Here is an 18271-nt window from a genome sequence, read left to right on the forward strand (position 1 = left end):
TAAGGCGTACCAGGTGATCCAAGATGAACCAACCCTATCGGAAACCACATGGATTCCTATCCAAAATATTATTTAGTTTCAAGAGAATCTGCAAGTCGCCTGTTGGGTCTCTCATATGTCTTACCCCCCAGCAGGTAGTGAGTGCAATTGGGCGGTGACTTGATGGATATGAGGGGTTCTTTTCCAGCTTCAGGGAGGGTATGGAATGTGCACATTTCCATGCGTCGGAAACGTAGGAGTCTTCCCAGAGGCGGTTAAAGAATTTAAGCAACTGTCTATACGATTTCGAGGAGAGCCGACGATTCATTTCATGGTGAATAGATTCGGACCCTGGTGAGGATTGTTTCTTGGTGTCAAGAACCAGTTTTAGCTCACGAACCGTAAAAGCTTTTCTGTAAGGTTCAGAAATTGCGCCTGATAACTTCAGTCAGTGAAATTCTTTATTTTTCTTGAACAGGTTAAAAGCAGTATTTGTAGTTATCAGAGGACGACGCATCCTCAAAGTGTGTGCCGATGGCATTTTCTATGCCCTTTAACGACGCAGGAGACGGAGTGAAAAGAGGAGGAACAATGAAGCCACGGTAGTCACCCTTAACTTTACGGTAGCCGTCCCACATCTTTTTCACGGAGGCAGCGCTGCTCAGGGAAGAGACAGACTTCTTCCAGGATGTCCGTTTTGCCTGTTTTCGTGTCCACCGAGCATTCGCCTTTCTTTTCCTAAGCTCGATCAAGTTTTTCGGACTTAGATACCTACGAAAGATGTCCCATCATTTTTTTTTCTGGTTTCGCCTAGTTGTGCTGCACAATTGGGTCCACCACGGCTTGCACTCTGTTGGGAGGTTCTTGGATGCGTTGGGAATAGTGATGTGCCGCATTTATGATCTGCTTGGTAAAATATAAAGCAGCCTCCTCTGGTGTCATCAGGCAGGTAGCCAGGATTTTGTTTCGGGGGAGGGGGGGAGGGGGAGCTTATTACATATTTCTGTATGAGGGAAGGGTGGAGAGGAGGCCCCAGCAAAATTGTGGATTCCGGGGGGGGGGGGGGGGGGAGGCCGGGCCTTCATGGACCCCCCCCCCCCCTCCCGGCTACGTGCCTGGGTGTCATACTCTCAAGCATTAATGGGTCAAGTGTGACCTCCAGTTGAAACATTTCCCAATCAGCTTTACTAAGTTTTCATCGGGGAATTTGTTTTAGAGTAGTGGTCAGTGGAATATCACTTTCTATAATGATAGGAAAGTGATCACTGCCAAGAGGATCATCTAAAACCTTTCATGAAAAACACGGGAATAATTTAGCTGATTATATAGACAAGTTTATACATGTGAAAGTGTTATGGCTTGCATTATAAAATGTTGGTTGTTTACTGTTTAAAAGGCATAGTGAAGATGAAAGTAAAAAAACGTTAAATGATTTTTCCACGATTGTCCAACCGAGCACTTCCCCATAAGAGGTCGTGTGCATTAAAATCTCCCAAGATTAAAAAAAGCTTCGGCAGCTGGTTAAGCAGGTCCTGAAAATCGTAAAAGTCAATCGAAACATCTGGTGGAAGGTAAAGGGAGACAAGAGTGATAAGACGACCCGCCAGAATGCGCACTGCAACAGCCTCCAGGGGTGAGCGAAGAGCAACTGCAGTGCACGCCAATATCGCCTCGTATCACAACAGCAACTTCACCCGAAGAATGAGATTATGTGCGGTCTTTTCGAAACACATGGTGACGACAAAAGATGTTGATATGAGTGCTATTAAAATGAGTGTCTTGCAGAGCAACTGCTAGAGCTCGCCTCTATAACTATTCATGGTGGATATGTAAAAAAGGGTCCTGCCTAGGGGCCCTCAGGCGGCTTGGGTCGAGTTATCTCTTTAATCGGCGTCTTCTGTGATGACCTCTTCAGTTTTGAGTTGTCACGAGGAGCCAAAAGGATAAGAGGAGACTCACTCACATCCATCCGCTCCCCTTCAGGTTAAACGGTGGAGGCAGCAAGGGGGGGGGGGGGGGGGGGGGGGGCTGCTGCTCCTTATACGTGGACGGCTTCTCGAGAGGCTTGGGGAGAGGGGTTCGCTCCTTCCTCCTAGGAGGAGGCCGAGTAACCAGGGTAGGCATGTCTTTTGACAGCCTGTCCCTCTGGGTGGGGGGAGCACCAGTGCCACCTTCCTGAGGTGGAGGGCACGCCGCCGCCTCTGGTTTCATGGTAGGTGGGGGCTGAGCGACGGCCTCCCGGTTCCCAGACAGAACCTTGGAGGGTCGGGGCTCGGAAGGTGGTGAAAGCCCCCTACCGCACCACTTCGAGGAAACCCCTTTGCCAAGAAGGCATAGCGCTTCTTGGCCTCGAGATAAGACAAGTTGACCTTGGCTCTCAATGAAAGGATCTCTTTCTCCTGTTTCCATATGGGGCTTGCGCGCGAGTAGGCGGATGTACACCCTCGCAGTTAGCACACTTCCCTTCACTCTCGCAGATGTCAGCAACGTGATCAGTGCTTCCACACTTTGCGCAGATGTTCTTGCTTCGGCAGCTCCGAGAGCTGTGACCGAACCGCTGGCACCGAAAACACCCCAGCGGATTCGGTAAGTACTTTCGGACACTGCAGTGGAGGTATCCAGCTTTCACGAATTCTGGGAGAGTGTGTCTTTCGAACGTGAGAATAACATACTTAAAATCCAAAGAATAAAACACGGAGGACAAGCACAGGTTGTTCTGTGCTTGTCCTCCGTGTTTTATTCTTTCGATTTCAAGTATTCATGTTCAAGTCGCTCGCTTTTACCGGGAGAATAACATGCTTGCTTGGAGTTTCCACACCGTCTCGTTTGAAAACGATCCGCTTTACACCAACGACACCCGATTGTCGGAGGCCTTCGAGAATTTCCTCTTCACTAGAGTGTAGGAGGTCGTCCTTGGACAGCACCCCTCGTATGGTATTCAGTGTGCGGTGTGCAGCAGCTGTGACTTGGACATCTACCATGCGGGACAGTTTCTGGAGTGCCATGCTTTGTTCCTTAGCGTTCACTTCGAAGAGGTCAGTGGAGTGCATCGTCTTTATTTGTAGCTATAACCAATGAAGTTCTCAAGTACTTGAGCTACAACGAAAGGAGACATCTTTCCCCCGGGGCGCTATTCATCTGCAGAATGATTAACAAAAACTTTTGTGGAGGTTGCAGGTTTAACATCTTTTACTTTGGTTAGTTCAGGATAGTGCGGCTTGGACGCTTGTCCTGAAGAGGTATTGGTAGAGGACGCCACAGAAGGCAAAGAAAGTTCAGCATCCGTGGCGTACCGCCCACCACGGAGCCCAACAAGGGGACAGCCAACACCTCATTACAGTTAGGGCTTGTCTGAATCTGTTGCTCCGCCAGTACTATCAAAACGCTATAACGAGGTGTGGTTCAAGACAAAAGCATCTATTGCTACCCAAGGTTAGCCCTTGCGTCCATAGGAGGTGAAAAAGAAGGAAGAGAAATGAAAAGAGTGAAAAGAAGAAGAAGACAAGGCTGAAAGAGAAGAGGGAATAGTAGAAGAAAAGGCGTCTGACTGAATCATCCTGGTCGGGCCAAGCCAGGACACCCGTCTACGAGAAGCGGGGGCTGAAATGGTGTGTTGCCTCACCCGGGGGGCTCCGAAGGATTCAAAACTAACCCGGCTTGACTTAAACACCAGGAATCCTTTTTTCTTGGACACGGGTACGCCACGCACAGCCATACGTGGGTGGGTCTTAGCCACTTTTGTCCCAGGGTTTGTGGTGTCGCCACTCACCAAACACCCGCTTTCACAGGTGCCCCCTGCGGGGGGAGGATGGTGGCGCACGGATCTGCGCATCCTTCAAGGGCGGCCCCGTAGCCGGTGAGGGCCACGTGGTATAACCGCCTGACGCAGTCAAAGATATGCCACTTCAACCGAGGGGACAACCCGAGACACCGGCAGTCCTATGTCTCCAGAAACATCTCAATAAATTGGAGTTTAGTAACCTCACGTTTCCCGGTGTGCTGAGAGTGACTGGCGGCGGACTGGTCGTGGAGGAACGCCGCTGCGAGGTTTCTACGGGTGGGCGGGGTGGAGACTGAAAACACACCTTGGGGCCCGGGGTTGGCGGCCTGGACTTCATTGTAGGTGGGGAGGACCACTTGTCCGGACTGGAAGTATCCCTGTCGGGGGTCGTAGGCAAGCAGCCGATAGCCGGGGATCCTCGGCTCGGGAAGACCAGTCGCCGCCTGCAGGGTTGTGGGGGCTAGCTCGAATTCGGTGCTGGCCAGTGGCGGCCAGGGGTTGGTGGAAGCCGACAATCTTGTTGCGGAGGACTGGAGGTTGAGTCCGGGCTGCCCGATGGAGAGTCCTCAGAAAGCCCCGTATGGAGGCTGGGCGTAGATGGGCTGAAGGGGGGCGGGGGTGAACAGCGGACACCCGATGACGTTCGCCCTTCCCACCACCCCAAAGAGTTTCTTGAAACCCATTGTTCTTTTGGGAGCCTGCGACCTTCACCGACTGCCCGCTCTCCAGAGAGCTGCCTTAGACATAGGCACAAGCCCCCTGGTGTCGACCCTTCCCGCTCCCGGCGTACGCAAGGCCAAAGGTACGTGTGCAGTGCCATTACAAAATTATTCATAAGTTCCTTTGAGGTTAAACTTGTAACTACTGCTAAAGCATTAGGCATGATTTTTCACGAACATATGTTATGGAACTCCCCGCATGTTCAAGATCTTACTCTCAAACTCTCAAGCATCAGAGGTGTTTTATAAAAGCATCGCTATATATTAACGTCTCGAGTAAACATTTTCGTTTTTAATGGATTATTTAATTATCGTACATTCTATGTCGTCTATTTTGGGAAACTGCGACAGATACTCCCCTTAATAAAATGTTTTTGCTGCCGAAAAAATCAATTCGCATCGTAACTAATGAGTCCTATTGAGCACATACCGGATCTCTTTTCTTTAAACATAAAGTAATGAAGATCAAGAATATTCTAAATATAAGCTAGCAACAATGTACGTGGTATCGCTTAAATTTCCTAATCTTCCATTGGGACAAATGTCCAAGTTAACTGTCAAAAATATTGTCACGAATGATGAGGTGGTGAAACAAAAAAATAAATGAGGAAACTGAAACGTTTAATAGGGCGAACTTGTGCCCGAAACAAAAATGAAACAGAAGATAACAACAGAGCGTCGCGGCCGTCGCAGCCGGCGTAACAGCAGGATTGAAAGCTGGGCGAGACTGCCTCCGGCTCGATCAGGCCCGAGAAGGTTCTCGAACTTACAAAAACGCCAAGCTGAGAGAATAAATAAAATAACATTGCGCACAGTCCAATCGAACCTTGATACTCCACGCGGCAGCCAAGCATGGCAACCATTCCGCCACGTACACGCTCGCTCGGCGACATGCATGGCATTGTCACGAATGACAATTGATGAGGTGATGAATAACTAACGGAAACTAAGCGTTTACTGGAGCGAACTTGTGCCCAGAAACAAAGTAGAGAAATGTCGCAAGCGTCGATGGCGGCGCAACAGCAGGATCGGGCGCTAGGGCAAGACTGCCTCCGTCTTGCCACGCGGAGCTCCTTTTGTAGACGCGTGGGTTTCTGGAACATTCAGCCTAGATATTTTGTCGCGTAGAAAATTCGTAACTTGATCAGGTGCGAAAGTTCTAGAACCTACGAGAATGCCAAGCTAAAAGAATATACAGAAGAACATTCCGCACACTGGAATCGAACCTGGATCCTCCGCGCGGCAGCCAAGCATGAAAGCCATTCGGCCACGCTCGCGCTCGCCCGGCGGCATGAGTGGCATTACGCCCCTTTTTAAAAAGAGCTTTAAGAGCTTTAAAAGAGGAACTCGCCGGCCGGGAAATGAAGTGGCGAAACAAACAAAAATAAGGGCTAACTACGGAAGCTTGTAAAACACAATCCTATCGAGCGTAGGACGAAAAATGAAATTCACAGTCATATCGATCGTTGTGAGGCTTGAGGCGCACGACGTGGACGACTTCCGGTCGTGGAGGGCGGCGTGATGAAGTCCGTGCTCCGTCGGGCATCACCTCGTAGTTCAGATCTCTAGTCGAGGAGGCACTTTGTAGGGTCCAAACTAGCGCTTCAGGAGTTTCTCGCTTAGACCGCGTCGTCGTATTTGGGCCCAGACCCACACATGGTCTCCGGGCTTGAAGCGAACGTCGATCCGGCAAAGGTTGCACGGGGTAGCGTCGACACGTTTTTGATCCTTGATTCGGAGTCGGGCGAGAGGCAAGTTTCTTCAGTTCGTTGAGCAACCACCAGGGCGTCGGAGCTCCCGTCGTCAGCTGGTTCGTGGGGCAGCCTCGCGCCGAGCGTGGTCGTCACTTTTCTGCCATGCGCCAGCTAAAACAGTGTTACTCCTGTGCCCTCTTGCACCACAGTGTTGTAAGCAGAACGCGACGTAGGGTAACACCTCGTCACAAGTCTTTTGTTCTACGCTGACATACATAGAAACCATGTCGGCGATAGTTTTGTTTATCCGTTCTGTTAGTCCATTTGTCCGCGGATGGTACGCAGTGGTTTTACGCTATCTGGTGCTACTGAGACAAAGGATCTCTCGCGTCAGCTGGGTCATGAAAGATTCCACAGTCTGTAATGAGGATTTCGGTGGCGCCGTACCGGAGGACGTTGGACTCGATGAAAAACTTGGCGACTTCAACAGCCGTACCTGATGGAAGGGCTTTCGTCTCGGCGTACCGTGTGAGATAATCGGTCGCGACGATTATCATCTGTTTCCTTGTGTGAATGGTGGGAAAGGACCAAGTAGTTCTAACCCTATCTGGTGGAATGGTGCGGTCGGCGGAGCAATCGGCTGCAGGAGACCTGCCAGCTTCCTCGGCGGCTTGTGGCGCCGCTGGCACTTGTGGCACGATCGTGTGTAGAGGTGAACGGTGTTCGGGAGCTTGGGGCAGTGATACCTTTCAAGGATTCGAGCCAGCGTACGGCTGTAACCAAAGTGTCCGGACGTCGGGTCGTCGCGGCAAGCTGGTACGATCTCCTCTCTAAGGTCGGTAGGGATCACCAGCAGCCATAGCGAGCTGTTGGCTGCGAAGGCTTCCTTGTGAAGTACACCTTGTCAAATGACGAAAGTCGGTAGGGCTCTCAGAAGACACGGGGAATAGTACCTCCTAGTCCTTCGAGGTGCTCGATAAGTGCACGCAATCTCTTTGGGGTCGTGCCATTTCGTCTGTGTTCACTGCGCCTAGGAAGCATTCGTCGTCATCGTCGGCGCTGCTACCGGGAGATGTCTCGACGGAAGCTCTGGACTGGCAGTCGGCGTCGCTGTGCTTGAGGCCTGACTAGTAGACCACAGTCATGTTGAACTCCTGCAGTCAGAGACTGCACTGAGCGAGGCGTTTTGAAGGGTCCTTTAGGTTAGCAAGCCAGCAGAGCGAGTGGTGGTCCATGACAACGCGGAACGGGCTCCCGTGCAAGTACGGGCGAAGCGTCGTGATTGCCCAGACGACCGCAGAACATTCCTTTTCAGTTGTGGAGTAATTTATTTCCGCTTTGGACAGTGTCAGACGTGCGTAGGCGATGACTCGCTTGAGCACTTTAACCAGTACCGCTCAAAGTCCTGTGTTACATGCGACCGTATGAATCTCAGTTTCCGCATCTTGACCGAAGTGTCCGAGAACAGGAGGAGTCTACAGTCGTCACTTCAGCTCGTCGAATGCCTGTTGTTGCTGCTCGGCCCATTAGAACTTCTGGGCGTCCTTTGTGAGGTTTGTCAGCGGTGCGGAAATCCTTGCTAAATCACGAACTAACGATGGTAGGCACATAGCCAGGAATCTTCGTACGGCTGGAAATGTCACGACGGCGCGAGTCTTCTCTGGGTCTGGGCGAACGCCATCGTTGCTAACCGCGTTGTCAAGAAACTTCAGTTCGTTATAAGCGAACAGACACTTCGATGGCCTGAAATTGAGGCCGGCGGTCTGTATTGATTGGAGAACAGCTTGGGGTCGTCACAACTGCTAGTCGAGGTCACTTGAAAGCACTGCGACGTCGTCGAGGTAGACCAGACAGCTCTGCCATTTCCCTCCAGCCAGCACGGTGTCCATGACACGCTGAAAATTTCTGGTGCCGTGCATAGCCCAAAGGGCATCACCTTGAACTCGTAGAGTTCATCCGTCGTGACGAAGGCTGTCTTCTCTCGGTTCTGTTCGTCAACTTCGATCTGCTGGTAGCCGCTCTTCAGTTCCATCGATAAAAACTATTGAGAGTGGCGCAGCCGGTCTAGCGTGTCGTCTAGGTGGGTAGACGTCTTCCTTCATCACCGCGTTCAGCTGTCGGTAGTCCACGCAGAACCTAAGCGCTCCGTCCTTCTTCTTAACCAGTATGGCTGGAGAGGCCCACGGACTACTTGACGGCTAGATTGTGTCTCATTCTTTGCACTTGCTCGGGGATAACCTCCCCTTTCTTTTACGGAGATTGTACGGCGATCGATGCACAGGGCGCGCGTTGTCCTCGGTAAAGATACGATGCTTCGCCACAGTGGTTTGGCGCACCTTTGACGACGTCGCGAAGCAGTCGCTGTGTTCGGTGAGGAGGTCACTCAGCTGCCTTCGTTTTGGGACCGCAAGCTTAGGTTCAATGTCGAGCTGCGCTGGCGACGTACTGTCTTGCTGAGGTGGCAATGATTTTTCAGTAATCGCGGTGATATCGCCAGTACTTCGAAGTTCCTCTACGTGGCCCACAGCTGCACATTTAGAGAAATGTTGAGTTTCTTGTCGGAAGTTCGTCACGAGGACCTCAGTGCGCCCATCCTGAAGTTTACCTATTCCTCTTGCAATGCCTATTCCTCATCCCAGGAGAAACTGAAGGTTACCTACCCCAATAACTTCGCCGCAGGAAGCTGCCTCGGACACGACGGGTACAACAACACTTGATCGCGACGGCAGGTTCATGTGGTCAGCAGCGACTCGGACGGCGGATGATGCTGTTAGGGATTTCTCTAAAGGCAGAACAGGCGTCCGCAGCGTCAATCTATTTTCAGCAAGGTCCAATGACAGCGCCATATTCACACAGAAAGTCCATGCCAGGAATGACGTCTCTGGCACGGCCTTGTAGAAGGACGAATTTCACAGGACACGACTCGCCGTCAGTTTCGACGAGAGCACTGCACCTTCCGACTGATGTGGTAAGGTGGGCCTACGGTGGCCCTATGGTGGCTTGTATTCGAGGTCCATCCCACGGCTTTGTCACTTTTCGTAGGCGGCGAGAGAGCCTCCCACTCAAGACTGGGTAGTCTGCTCCGGTGTCCTCGAAGGCCGATGCGTCGTGGCCGTCGATAACAAGTTTTAGGTTGTTAAGCACCGATGAACGAGCGTTATTGCGATTCGTGGCTTCGGGAGAGCGGGAGCGCTCCGGCGTTCTTAGAAGCTCCTTACTTCAGTCGCCTTCGGCAATGCCACCTTCAGACGTTACCGCACTCAGTTTTCCCGACGAGGTAGAGGGAACAGGCTGTCACGGCGCGACCGACGGAAAGGTGATGCGGAACATCGGGGCGATAATGACTGGGAACCTCGTGGTGCTGTGGGCGCCGGTGACGGAGGGCGGCGGAGGTATTTCTCGATGTCCCTTGGTCGTTCTCCAAAGCGAGGTCGACGGTCGTTTGCCGCGAATCCTCCGATGGTAAGAGGCACGGAAAGTATGCTGACAACTCCGCAAAATCTCAACACCACTGACACCTGGCATTCGGTTTCAGTGCAAGTTTTATTTTAAGACCATGGCCTCGTCCCCACCTTGGGTATCTTTGTCCTTCCGTAATATCTTATAATACGGGGGAATAATTTCCGAGTCAGTTACTTCAGTATGTAGCCACAATTCGTTGACGATTGTGATATGTGGGTCACGCGGCAGCAAAACGTGTTTAAAATGTATAACCCTATTTATTTCACTTCTCGCGTTCAAGTTCAAAAATGTCATTCAATTCGTGGGCTTCCACCTGGATTGTCATGTCTGTTGCGACGGTCTGGGATGAGCTAGTGCTACACGTGCCTATTTATCACTGTCCCAGATAAAGAGTGCGTCATTTATTTTTAGTTTGCTATAAACTAGAGTGAACTTATCGCAACAATACTTAACAAACAAGCTTGCTGGTGGTGATTGATGGCAATAAAACCCTTCTGTGTTCCTGAGTCTCGGGATTTCTTACCATGGACTCCGAGTTACGGAAACTTATTAATGAAAATAAACGTGCACTAACTCAATAGCGAACTCGTAATGACTCTGCATCATACAATAAACTAAAGGAGATAGGTGTCGTCCTTAAACGTCCGTCCCGGGCAAACTACTTTTCAACGCTAAATGTGAAACTCAGGCAAAACTCAAAAGAATTCTGGAAGTTTATTCGCTCTCATAAAAAATATATCGTTTGAATATCTTCCCTGTTGGTCAACGGTCGCCTTTTAGAGGATGACTCTTTAAAGAATGCCAATTTCAATGATTACTTCAAGTCTGCTTTCTCGGATGTCGTGACGGGGAATTATTGCGATTCCGAAGAAGTACCTGTTTCTGCAGATTTCATGTCTGAAATCAATTTTGATACACACGGTGTCTTCGACCTTCTAAATAAAATTAGACAAGGTTCAGAACCTGGCCCGATGGAATTTCCAACGCTGTCCTGAAGTCTTGTGCTGAAGTTATTTCGAGCTACTTGGTAATTTTGTCCACGGTATCGTTGAAATGTGGCTTCATGCCTCTGGACTGGAAATCTGCAAATGTCGTCCCCGTTCACAAGTCTGACCGAAAAATCTGGTACAGAACTACAGGCCCATCTCACTGACAGGTGTGTGCTGCAAAACTATGGAGCACATTATTTACACTGACCTAATGAAACACTTTAGTCTTATCAATTTCTTTAGCCCGTCTCAACACGGTTTTCGTAGAAGATTTTCTTGTACCACGCAGTTGCTTGAGTTCTACCACGACATTTCACAATCGTTTGATAAGGGCCGACGAGTTGACTGTATCTTTCTGGACTTCAAAAAGGCCTTCGACATAGTTCGTCGTATTCTTCTTATGAACAAGCTTCACAATATAAACATAGATTTGGAAATTTTTAATTGGATTGGTGATCCCCTTAATTCAAGAAAACAGTCCGTGTTAATTAACGGTTTACAGTCCCCCTATATAGAAACAACGTCCAGAGTTTCACAGGGATCGGTACTTGGCCCTCTCCTTTGTTTTAATATACATTAACGATATAGTTGAAGGCGTCTCTTCACATATTCGATTCTAGGCAGACGATTGCATTTTGTACAGTGATGATGCCCGTGATGCTCAAGTATTCGCTCTTCGAAGTGATTTAGATAAAATTGATGACTGGTGTATCAAATGGCGCATGCCTCTAAACGTATCTAAATGTATTAGCGTTAGAATCACTAGAAAAACTAAATTTATTTCCTCGTCCTACCGAATCACCGGTCACTGGGATTTATTAAACGGAATTTTAGGATGGCTCCCCCATCTTTGAAAGAGACATTATATTTTTCTCATGTGCGGTCTCTCCTCGACTACGCCAGTAAGCTATGGGATCCGTTCAGTCAGAACCTTATAGATCAAATCGAAAAGGTACAGAATCGTGCTGAGAGATTTCTTAACGGTAATTATGATTTTAGGGCTAGCTTAACTGAACTTAAATGTCTCTAAATCGGATGCCTCTGAATCAACGACGGAAATTGTTCCGTCTCAAAATGTTACATAAAGTCTTTTACAACAATAGCGCAACTAGTAGGTCCACGTATATTTTTGAGCCTGCCTATGCACCAAAAAGAAGAGATAATTTTAAAAAAAATTGTCCATTTCACAACAGAACTGGTGTTTTCAAATGCTCTTTTTTTCCCGCGGTCCATTGAGGATTGGAATAACCTGCCAAGTGACATTGTTGAAACGCTATTGTCAGAGCCGTTTGTTCAAAAAGATTCAATCTTTTTTTCTAACTACCGTTGTGCATTACTTCTTGAATAATTGTGCTTCACCTTTTGTTTGTAGTGTACAAATTTTGTGTATGCGTCCCTCCCTACTATAATGCTTCTTCAGGCGATGTAGGTATGCAAATAAATAAATAAATAAATAGACCTTATCGCCTTTCTTTCGATTTTGCTCAGAACTGTCCCACAACTTCTTGCCAATGCTTCGAACACGTACCGAGAAATCTTTAGAAACAGAAATTTCCGACCTTTAAGCTTAGGGCAGTTTTTAAGAACTGAGAGCTTCTTTGAGTAATTTAGGAGCTTGACCTTTACTAGCCATGTTTTGCCATCTGATTTGCGTCCAAATCTATGCATTCGTTCTATGGTTGTATCTGGTAAGCCGAGTGTTTCACCGAAAATCTTGTTTACAACTGTGTCCTGAAGTTATTTCCGCTGTCTCACAAACCCTCTCAGACACACCATAGATGATGAGATTATTTTTGCGGCTAATATTTTCTAGGTCACCAATCTTATCCAAGAGGTCACCTATTGTGTTTTCAACAGTAGCAACTCTCTTTCCACTATCAGATAATCGTTTTGTTGTCGCATGTAGGGCTGTCAGTAGAGTCTCAAATGTTTCCAGTTTTTTTGTGAATTCGCATAAATTTTTCTTCTGCCCACTTCTAAGTTTCTTTGATGGCTGTTAGGTCCTTAGGCATTTGCGCCTGGTTTTCTAAAACTGATTTAACAATTCTTCAACTGTGAGACCTGGGTTGGTTTCAATGTCACCACTCCTTTGCAAGAGTAGAGCAATTATATCAGTAATACATTAGAAAAAGCACGGGCACGGCAGCACGAACAAATAAAAAAGGTCATCGCTTTTGTACGAGGAGTCAGAACAACCAACCAGCACGACGAAAAGCCGGATTAGCCGCATGTTTCGTGTGCTGCCGTGTCCACTGGCGTACCGTCATTGACGCTCTTCAAGCGTCGATGACGTCGGTGCACCTAATGCGATGGTCACCAGGGGTAGATCTACAGCGGCGTTGGAAGATGACATTGTGATGATCGGAACGACCACCGAGTAGCAGAATCAATTCTGCCGATGGAAAGCTTGGCAGCGAAAGCGCACACGGCACGAAGAAAAACTGCGGGTTTAGCCGCATGTTCGTGTCGATGCTGCCGTGTCCCATAATCACGTCACACGTGACGTCACGCGTGACGTCATGAGGGTCACGAGGTTCACTAAAACCATTTTCGAGGTATTAGGCGAGCATTTCTCACCGAAGCCTTCGGAAGTCGTCGCAAGCTTTAAGTTCAATTCACGGTTGCGTCATGACGGTGAGACAGCGGCGGATTTCTTTGCTTCTCTGAACAAGCTGGTGGACGATTGCGGATTCGGCGCGATCCGAAATAGAATGCTGCGAGACCGCATCGTCGGAGGTATTAACGACGAGATGATACAAAGGCGACTCCTAGAGATTCAAGATTTGACTCTCGACCTCGCAAAAAAGACGGTCGTGGCAATGGAAGCAGCGAAGAAAGATTCGCAGATGCTATCGACGTCTATCCAGCCAAACCTCGCTTCAGCTAACACAGTGACACGCGATGCAGCTGTGAACCCGAAGCGGAAGACGGGCAATATTTCGTGTTTTCGTTGTGGAGGCGAGCATTACGCCACACAGTGCCGTCATGCGAGTACCACTTGCCACAAGTGTCGGGGCAAGGGGCATCTGGCACGAGTGTGCAAGGGGAAGACAGCGGATGTAACCGCCGGCGGCCCGACGACGTCCCCTAGAGTACCGAAATCGGTCCACACCTTGGACGAAGCGGGCCAATCGCATGATGTCTCACTGCCAGAAGTCTACGAGATGGGAAATGACATCTTCTGCAGTCGACGGCCAACCTTTCCGAGTGGAAGTTACGATGAACGGGACTCCATTGTTGATGGAACTTGACACGGGAGTTAGCGTGTCTGTTGTGTCTGAGGAAACATTTCGACGCGAATTTTCATTTAGGCAGCTGGACCCGTCGCGCGTCGTGCTGAAAAGCTATTCAGGTGAACTTTCCCCAGTTCAGGGAAGCCTTACTGCAACGGTGAGACTTGGAAACCGCGAGTGTCAGGACATCCTGTATGTTGTCCCTGGCACCTGCCCATCTCTGCTAGGACGTGGCTGGATGAAAGGCCTTGGCATCAAGCTTTCCAACATGAAGGGTATAAACTTGGTGACTTGTGTTGCGAACCTCGTTGCTGAATACTCCAGTATCTTTGATGAAAGTCTAGGAGCTTTCAAAGGGGTTGCCGCAAAGATAAATCTTCAGGACAACGCCAAATCAAGGTTTTTCAAGCCTCGTGCAGTTCCGTTTGCGATGCTTGACAAAGTCAACGAGGAGTTGCAACGCATAGAATGGCACGAAGTCCTACGTCCAGTGAAGACTCCGGAATGGGCTGCCCCTATTGTGCCGGTCCTGAAACAAAATTGATAGATTCGCATCTGTGGAGACTTCAAAGTCACTGTGAATTATGTGACTGTACCTGAAAAGTACCCCATCCCGCGAGTGGAGGACCTGTTTGCTAAGCTGAATGGAGGCGAGAAATTCAGCAAGTTGGACTTAAAAGATGCATACCTACAAGTTTAGCTTGATAAGAAGTCCTCACAACTGGTTACTATCAACACTCCACAAGGTCTGTTCCAGTACACTCGCCTGCCGTTCGGTGTGACCTCTGCGCCATCGATCTTCCAACGAGAGATGGAGAACCTATTGCAAGGACTTAAGCACGTCGTTGTATATTTCGACGACATTCTCGTGACAGGGCGAAACGATCAAGACAGCCTGGAAAACCTGGGCCAAGTGCTGAGTCGGCTGCAGCAAGCTGGGCTGAAGCTGAAGCTGTGCAGGTGCGATTTCTTGGTTCCCCAGGTAAAATACTTGGGTCATGTCGTTAGCTCTGCGGGATTCCAACCAAACCCAGAAAAGACTGACGCAGTGCTGAAAGCTCCAAGGCCTACCTATGTAAAAACGCTGCAGAGCTACCTGGGACTGGTCAATTTCTATCGTCGGCTCCTGCCTAACTTGTCCAGCGTCCTTCATCTGTTAAACCATCTTCTGGGGCAAAGACGCCTTGGAATTGGGGTGCGGACCAGGAACAGGCTTTTCGTCAGAGCAAGGAGTTACTGCTGTCTGCCGCGGTATTGGCGCATTATGACCCGAAGAAAGCAGTGGTGCTTATCTGCGATGCGTCGCCGTACGGATTTGGGGCTGTCCTTGCTCACCGAGAAGATTCAGGTGCTGAGAGACCAATTGCGTTTGCATCTAGAGGTCTTCTGCCGGCTGAGCGCAACTACAGTCAGCTTGACAAGGAAGCCCTGGTTCTGATATTTGGTGTGACTAAGTTTTGGCAATACCTGTAGGGCCGTGACTTCGAAGCGGTCACAGACCACAAACCCTTGCTGGGGCTGTTTGTTGCGGACAAGCCTGTATCTGAGACCTGTTCGCCACGTGTGCTGCGTTGGGCACTGATGCTGTCGGCGGACAGCTACAAACTGAAGTACAGACCTGGTTCAAACATAGCGAATGCGGATGCCTTGAGTAGGCTGCCGCTGCCTGTTCCTGCATGTCCCATCGAGCGGCCAGCCGAGGTATTTATGCTCGAGGGGGCCTATTTTAGGGTACTAGTTGGGTCTGTCGTGGCCGACGAAACTTCAAAAGACTTCACTTTGGCGAAGCTTCGAGATTATTTGTGGACTGGAGCTGAGCTGTGCGTACAAGAGAACTGTATCCTGTTGGGGTCAAGAGTCGTCATCCCAGGATCCTTACAACCAGAGGTTCTACGACTGTTGCATGAAGGTCATCCAGGGATCGCCAAAATGAAAGCCGTGGCTAGGAGCCATCTATGGTGGACATCATTAGATGAAGATATTGCGGCTACAGTGCGGGGATGCCGTGTGTGTCAAGAAAACCAGTGACTCGCACGACCAGCACCAAAGATGCCATGGCCATTCCCAGAAAGCCATGGTCTCGTCTTCATATCGACTTTGCTGGACCAATGAAGAACCGATATATACTCATCCTGGTCGACGCCTACACAAAATAGATTGAGGTCGTTCTTGTGTCCACACCGTCGGCAGAAGCCACGAACCCTTGCCTGCAGGTGATCTTTGCCTGTCACGGACTACCAGATCTCGTCGTATAAGATAACGGGCCGGCGTTTGTAAGCGGTAGCTTTAAGAACTTCCTTTGACAAAATGGAATAGGCAGATTCTACCACCACCGTATCATCCAGCGTCAAATGGAGCCGCTGAGCGAGCGGTTCATACCATAAAGTTGAAGCTGAAGAAGGCAGCTGATGGAAGTTTTCAGTGTCAGCGGGCCCGAATCCTGCTCAACTACTGAACTACACCTCATAAAACCACAGGGTGCACTCTGGCGGAGTTACTGATGGGCCGCAAGTTAAAGACTGCTTTGGCTCTACTTCACCCGGACCTGAGGTCAAGTATATCGAAAAAACAACTCATCCAGAAGATGGCGCACGACAGGGGTGCTCGACTGATACCAAATGTCTAGCCGGGTGATGCCGTTTATGCGAGAAATTTTCGACAAGGTCCACCATGGGTACCGGCAACTGTGACCGACACTCCAAGTGACCACACACAGATGTCGCACTCCCAGATGGTCGGTGTTGGAGACGTCATGAAGGACATCTGCGTCCTGACCTAGCCGAAGCTAGGGCATCATCGGGGCCGCGACCAGAGCCGGTGGATTAGGCCGCTCCTCCTAATGAGACTGCGCTCGCTCTCGCTGAGGCTGTACCACTAGAGGATTCTGCCCAAGCGGTGCCTCAAACCGTAACGGCTGAATACCAGCATGAAGATACTGAGCCTGTTCCTAACATTCCGCTACCGAGGATTCCTGGTACTCCACTACCGAGGAGAATTAATCGAGCACGAAAGCCTCCTGTGCGCTTTTCACCGTGAAAATCGGTGGGACCTCGGCTCATTTTTGTTAGGGGGGAGGAATGTGATAGACAGCCAGGTGGCGCCCCCTGCGCACCTGGTATATAAAGAGCATGTCGCACGAGATTAAAACAGATGAACACTAGGCAAGCTTGCGTGCACTCGTCAATACCCCGCTGTCCCGGGAACTCGCCGAACATTACAAAAAGGCTAAAAGTTTTCATTATTTTTACAGGAGCGTGAAACTGTCTTGAGAGATGACGTACTGGTCATATTTTCAGGCGCTCAACATTTTTTGGGCAGGTAAAGAAGTGGCGCTTCTCTTCCTTCTTAGACGCTTGTGAGGCGTACCCCCTGCGACCGCCAAAGCACAGCAGGTCGGCATTCGTGCTTATTGATTGGCAAACGGCTCAAAGCACCAGGCGCCAGAAAAGACAAATTACGAGCCTACGACATAATGACACGAGCGAAAAAACTAGGAACAACAGCGAGCTGGAGACAACTCCGAGAATCCATCTTAGGTACGGTAACTGCATAGGCTCTGCTTGCAGAGCCAGAGTATCGCGTTCCTTTTCCATTCGCCGCCAACTCCATATTGGTGGAGAAGCGGTCACGTGCGCCGAGCTGGATCCGAAGTTCGTGCGGGAAAGCGACTTTGCAGGCGCCGAGTTTCGGGCGAATCCTATTTCTCACTTTGCGTCTGCGAAATCTACATTCTACACTAAAATAGAACGAACTGCAAGGTTCCTTGACCATTCAACATTATGTGTAGCCGCTGGATACTGTATAATCGCGTTGTCTTATAACGCAAGTGATGTTTTAAAACACGTTTTCGAAGGCTGGGAAGAAGACGACACGGAGGACTATCGCGTAGCTCGCGCATCCGGAGCTCTTGCAGAAGCGACGGTCGCTTCCCGCAGTGCTGCCTTGGATGCAACATGGTCGCCCTGGAAGTACCATTGCGGTACTCTGCTCTTGAAGGTGGAGCATATAGAGTTACTCTATATTTGCAGCACCACCTCTTGCGCGCTCTATGAAATGGTGTCACGCGGCAATGCATGTGTCCAAACAGACTTTTTCTAGTGGGGAGGAGATCAAAAAGTCGTGCCTCTGCTTCAGCTGTGGGGACAACAAATCCAATTTTCTTGTTGTTGTTGCTTTTTTATCAGAAAAAAATCAAGGATGGCAACTCGTTGGCCAATCCTCGCGCGACAAAAGCACTGACATAGCATCCGCTATACTCACAAAGCCTGGCAATTCGACGACGGAGCCATAGAGTGCCCGGTCGCAGATTTGGAGCGCGAGGGTCTGGCAGCAGAGAGCATCAAAGAGCCATTTCTGGGGGAACCTGGACGGCATCGCACAGCTTTTGCAGAAGCGAGGACCCGAAACACACTTG

The 18271-nt window shown here is 49.6% G+C and overlaps 1 pseudogene; it reads left to right on the plus strand.

Moving 5' to 3' along the window:
* Window positions 1-13443: 13443 nt before the first annotated feature.
* Window positions 13444-17955, plus strand: LOC115313665 (annotated as a pseudogene).
* The last annotated feature ends 316 nt before the right edge of the window (window positions 17956-18271 follow it).

Source organism: Ixodes scapularis, unplaced genomic scaffold (genome assembly GCF_016920785.2).
Source record: "Ixodes scapularis isolate PalLabHiFi unplaced genomic scaffold, ASM1692078v2 PGA_scaffold2__306_contigs__length_199485367, whole genome shotgun sequence".
NCBI lineage: Eukaryota > Metazoa > Arthropoda > Arachnida > Ixodida > Ixodidae > Ixodes > Ixodes scapularis.